Source organism: Hipposideros armiger, unplaced genomic scaffold (assembly GCF_001890085.2).
Source record: "Hipposideros armiger isolate ML-2016 unplaced genomic scaffold, ASM189008v1 scaffold_2435, whole genome shotgun sequence".
Lineage (NCBI taxonomy): Eukaryota > Metazoa > Chordata > Mammalia > Chiroptera > Hipposideridae > Hipposideros > Hipposideros armiger.
This window is the reverse complement of record NW_017733767.1, coordinates 5,953-11,242: the sequence shown is the minus strand read 5'-3', so window position 1 is coordinate 11,242 and position 5,290 is coordinate 5,953. Positions and strand designations below refer to the sequence as shown.

Sequence of the window (5,290 nt, the reverse complement as noted above, 5' to 3'; positions counted from 1 at the left end):
TTCTGAGGATTACAAACCAGCAGCTGCTCAGTGAGTCTGGGAAACAAGAAAGGAGAGAGGACCCAGGACACGTCAGGGAAAGGAGGTGCCAGGATGTACAGGGCCTTCGCTGCTTGTTCCAAACACAAACCCTGTCGGCCCACATACGTGTCTGTAGCTGCAATTAGAAATAAGGACTGCTCTTCTCTTTGTCACAGGGACAATCTGAGTCTTGTGGGTCACTTGGCAGTCCAGGAATGCTGCCTCAGGAACCCATAGGACCCCTTGTTGGTTACGGATGACTACTACAGACCCCGCCATCTGCCACCCAACTCCTCCCTGCCCTATTCCAGTTTGTCCCGATCTCCCTTGCTCCAGCACTTGGCTCCTTGAGCGCAGCAAGCAGGGTAGAATTTTTCTTTCAGGGTATATCATCGGGGGACATGATGCCAAGCCTCACTCTTGTCCATACATGGCGTATCTTCAATTCAAGTCCCAATACTGTGGGGGTTTTTTTGTGTATGAGGACTTTGTGCTGACAGCAGCTCACTGCTGGAGAAAGTGAAGAGTAGTGTCTGGGACCCACCCCTTCGGTAGACACCTGGCAGGGAACCCTCATCTCATGGGCTGTAGACTTCAGCCACCTAGTAACACAGAGCAGCTCTTCCAAAGACAGGTAAGGTTTCGGGAGAGACGGTCAGGTCAATGCAAGTGACCTGTTGAAGAGAGAGGGGAGTGACCAGTGTTGGCACGGGAAGGAGCCTGAGGATGTGCCCTGGAGCCCAGCATGCAAATGTGAGACCTTCACGGTTTTGCTTACAGACAGGCAAGCTCAGCACAGTAACATCTTCTCCAGGAACTGTCACTGAGCCCGAGCTGCCCAGATGCAGAGGCCACACACATGTTCAGCCCCAGGGACATTATCATTCCTCTCCACTGCAGTCCTGCCCTGTCCTCACCAGTCCTCTTTCTTTCACAGCCCCTGGGCTGTATCTCCTGTGACTACACCACCCTCTCTGGTCTCTGCAACTCACGTACTCTCACCAGGGAGCCCACAATTTCAAGCAGAAGGGGAAGACCCAGCAGAACATCCGGGTGAAGAGCCATATGCCACCCACACTATAATGATACTACGCTGGCGAAAGACATCATGTTACTGCAGGTAGAGCTCCACTGGTTCTTGCACACCTTAACCCCAGGGTTTTGTGCCCGCATGACCTCTGACCTGTCCTCAGTCCCAATATGCCCCTTGACTTGTCCCAGGACCGTGAAGATGGCAACCACGTGACTGTCCCTGCAGACTGTGGGCCACGGATAGATTAGAGTTCCTGTCCTCTGCCTTCCACTGAAAAAGAAGGCCAAACTGAATGCCGCCGTGAGCCTCATCAGTCGGCCCTCAATGAGAGACTAGGTGAAGCCAGGGATGGAAGCAGTGTGGCCGGCTGGGGGTACCTGGGTGTAAACACCAGAGGTGATAGGAAATTGCATGAGGTAGAGGTTGAAATCCAGAGCAACAAAGACTGCATCTCTCGCTACCCACATTACAATAACACCATCCAGACATGTGTGGGGCCCCAAAGAAGATTCAGACTCCTTATCGGGTAAGATTCCATCCTTGCCCATGCCCGGCTCTGGGCACAGTTGAGCTTTAAAGAGACCTAGGCATTGAGAACTAGCCATACGCCTATGTCCTGAGACTTTCCCCCAATCCAGTCCCTGGTGCTGTCTCCCTGGGGGGAATGAGAGGCTGTCCCACAGCCACATAGGGACAGAGGCTTTATGGAGAAGGGAGAAGGGAACCATCAGAGCCAGGCTGGAACCCTAAAACCTAGGAAGGCAACAAGGCCTGCCCTGGCACTGGCCTCTCATGCAGCCCCCTAACAGAGGCCACCCGCCCCTGGGGCAAAAGGAGGGGAGCACCAGGAAATAGCCCAAATCAGGCCCTCACCCCTCTGCACACAGGAGGGTTCTGGGGGCCCCTCATATGTAACAACATGGCCCAAGACATTGCCTCCCACAGAAAATACAACGGGAAACCTCCAGGAGTCCAGGTCAGGATCTCGAAGTTTTTGCCCTGGATAGAAAGAACAATGAGGCGCGTCAAACTGCTGAGACCAGAATGAGGCACCCCGGGATTCATCCATCCATCTCTCTGGGGCACAGGCCAATACCGCATTGGGCAGAGAGGGTGGCGGGGACTCGGTCACCTACTTAATAAACTTCCATCTCTTGACTGAAAATTATTGATTCCACCTTTATTCACCAAAACATTTAGTAGTTAGCTTCTGTTGTGTCTGGCAACCATCTGTTCACATCTGATCTCTTATAGGTTTCCTTCCCCCTTCAGCGTAACTCGTGTTTCATCTCTACAATACAAAATCATGCTGCATTGATACCAAACTCCTTCTGAATACACCTCCCCAGTGCCAGCTCCCCCTGCCAGGCTGAATATAAGTTCCATCTGTTAAAAGGAGACAAATCCACAGGAGAAAGTGGCCCTCTTCTATAAAACCCTCTTATCTCACCCATATTCCTCTCCTACTTCGTTCCACACCTAAACCCTACCCCACTAGCAGAACCCAGGGCCAATACGCAGCATTAAAGAATCCAGAAACTGAAAGAAGGATGAGTTAAGAAGCTCTGGGGAAGGAAGCCATTTCTCCACCACAACAAAAATGGATAGGAAGCTCTTGGAAAGGTGTATTTTCACCCCATGAAGCACTCCTTTCCCAAATCACAGAGCTTGGAAGCCTAAGAAGTTTCAGGAGGGTTCTTCAGTACACCCAGGCCCAGCTCAAGTGCCTGTCACAGCCCTGTCTTGGGCCCAGAGCTCAGCGCTACCTCTGGTATCCTGGCAGCCCATCCTCCCACAGCCCAAAATGACCTTGAGCTTGTTTGAGCATGCTCTTCCATCTTGGTCTGAGACAGCCTCTCCTCACCTCCCTGTGTGTGTGTGTGTGTGTGTGTGTGTGTGTGTGTGTGTGTGTGTGTGTATCTCCAAAGGAAACTCACTATAATGAAAAGTATTAGTTTCAAGGGTATTTTTCGGTTGATACAAAAGTATCCTATAGCATGAAGCGTATTGAGGAAATTTTTTCTTCTATTTTTTAACACTCTCCTGCAAAGTAGGTTGTTCATAGGAAAGCACTTGACAGAAGATTCGAAGATACAAAAGACAAGTAAAATCTCTCACTCCAACCTAGGAAAGAACACCTCAGACGAACCGCCTGCAGTAGTGAGAGTTGTCCCTGGACCAGCTTCAGAACCAGTTAAAATTCTGTGTCCTCTACCCACCCTGTACCTGCCCAGGAGAGGAATGCAGGTTGTGACTCAGAAATGGCTAGCTGACGGCACACAAAGCTCGCCGGTTTCCTTGGCTCTGCCCCAGAGCTGGCAGGCCGTTTCATCCCCATCTTCCCCTGGCTTTCTTAGGGCCTTGGCTGCTCCACTCCTTTGCCAGTGCCCTCTCCCTATTTTTGTGGCTTTGAATTCCACCAGCCTGGTCCCCACCAATCCTCAGCCAGAAGCTAATTGAAGGCCATGCATTGATGCAGTCAAAAAATGCCTACTGAGAACCTAAGGTGTGTTAGGCCCCAATGGGAGGATTTTAACAATTCAACTGCATAGCTCATGGGTAGATCATGAGAGACTAGCACCCATCAGGATTTCACCAGAGGCTCAGAGCAGTCAGGGAGACTCACTGTGTCCTGTCCGCATTACCTGGGGCTCCAGCCTCTCCAAGATAGTCTCACCTCCTCCATACGTGTGTCTGCATAGGACTTGGAGAACAAGCACTGCCCCTTCTTCTCAAGGGGGATTCGAAGGCTTGAGGTTCAGAATACATGATTCTGCTGCAAGAAGACCTGGGAGACCTTCCCCGATTGTCTTCAAGACACACCTCAATCATCACCTCCCTAAGCCTTCGATCCCACCATATCCACTGTCAGTCACCACCTTCCAGCCTTTTCCTTCAGAGGAAATCAGCGGGGAACATGAGGCCAAGCCCCCAACTGCCCCTACATGGCCTACATTCAGTTTCTGGATAAGAGAAAGAAGAGGTGCCGCGGTGTCCTTGTGCAGGAGAACTTTGTTCTGACAACTCCCTACTGCAATGGAATGTGAGGAGTTACAGCCAGCCTATCCCTCCAAGACCCCTACTTGGACCCCAGTCCTTTCCACAGTGGCTGCATCCAAGTTGAGCTCCCCAGGCTCCTGGTATCTCAAAGCACAAGAGATCATGAGAGGAGCCCTATGAGACTGTGACTGGGCAAAGAAAAGCTGAGAAATACGACAGGTAAGCTGGGCTCAGAGGCTCAGAGGTGAGAACAAGTGGCACAGTTGAGAAGACAAGGACCACACTGGCCAAATGCAGCAAGGGTACTAGATGCATTAGGGTCAAAATGCAAACTCAAGGAATGTCATGAATCTGTGTGATGGCAAGGCAGAGTTCCCAGAAGCCTGACCCTCAGTGACCTTGAGAGCAGAGAGGACAGAGACACTCAGCCCCTGGCCCAATTGTTGCTTGGATATCCCAAAACTGCAGCCCTGCCCCGCCTCAGCTCTCACCTACCCTTCACCGCTCCTGGGCTTATTTTCTGAGACTCCACGCCCAACACATCCCCATTCTACTCTCTGTGCAGCTCAGTCATTGTCACGGATGGGCGGACCACAACATCAAGGAGCAGGAGACCCAGCAGGTCATCCAGGTGACAAGAGCCATCCCCCACCCAGACTATAATCCCAAGAACTTCTCCAGTGACATCATGTTACTGCAGGTGAGGAAACGTCCAGCTGCTCTTGCTCTCCTGGGTCCAGATTGTTTCTCCTCTCACTGGGACCTTTCCCTTCCTTTTTTCTCATACTGGTCACCAGACAAATCCCAGGGCCTCAGTGGGGGAAGCAAGACAGTGCAGCCCATCGTGGTGTCCAGGCCCTGGGGTCAATGGCTGACCTGAGCTGCCTTGCCTCTTCCCATCGGCTAGAGAGAAATATCAATCTGACTAGAGCTGTGAAGCCCCTCCACCTCTCCAAGGACAAGGATTGGGTGAGGCCAGGACAGAAATGCAGTGTGGCTTGCTGGGGCACGTCTCCCTGATGGGCACATTACCAGACAAACTGCAGTAGGTGGAGCTGACTATGCAAGTTGACTGGGAGTGTGAAAACTACTGACAAAATTATTATGACTGTGCCATTCAACTGTGCATGGGGAACATGACGGGAAAGTAGCCTTCCTTTCAGGTGAAAAAGCTTGACTAGCTTGGCTCTGAAAAGAAGGGTGTTTGGGGAAGGACAGGGACCTGAAGACCCAAGC

The 5,290-nt window shown here is 51.6% G+C and overlaps 1 pseudogene; it reads left to right on the top strand.

The window, feature by feature from the left end:
• The first annotated feature begins 3,953 nt into the window (after positions 1 to 3,953).
• On the top strand, positions 3,954 to 5,205 carry LOC109378670 (granzyme H-like; annotated as a pseudogene).
• The last annotated feature ends 85 nt before the right edge of the window (positions 5,206 to 5,290 follow it).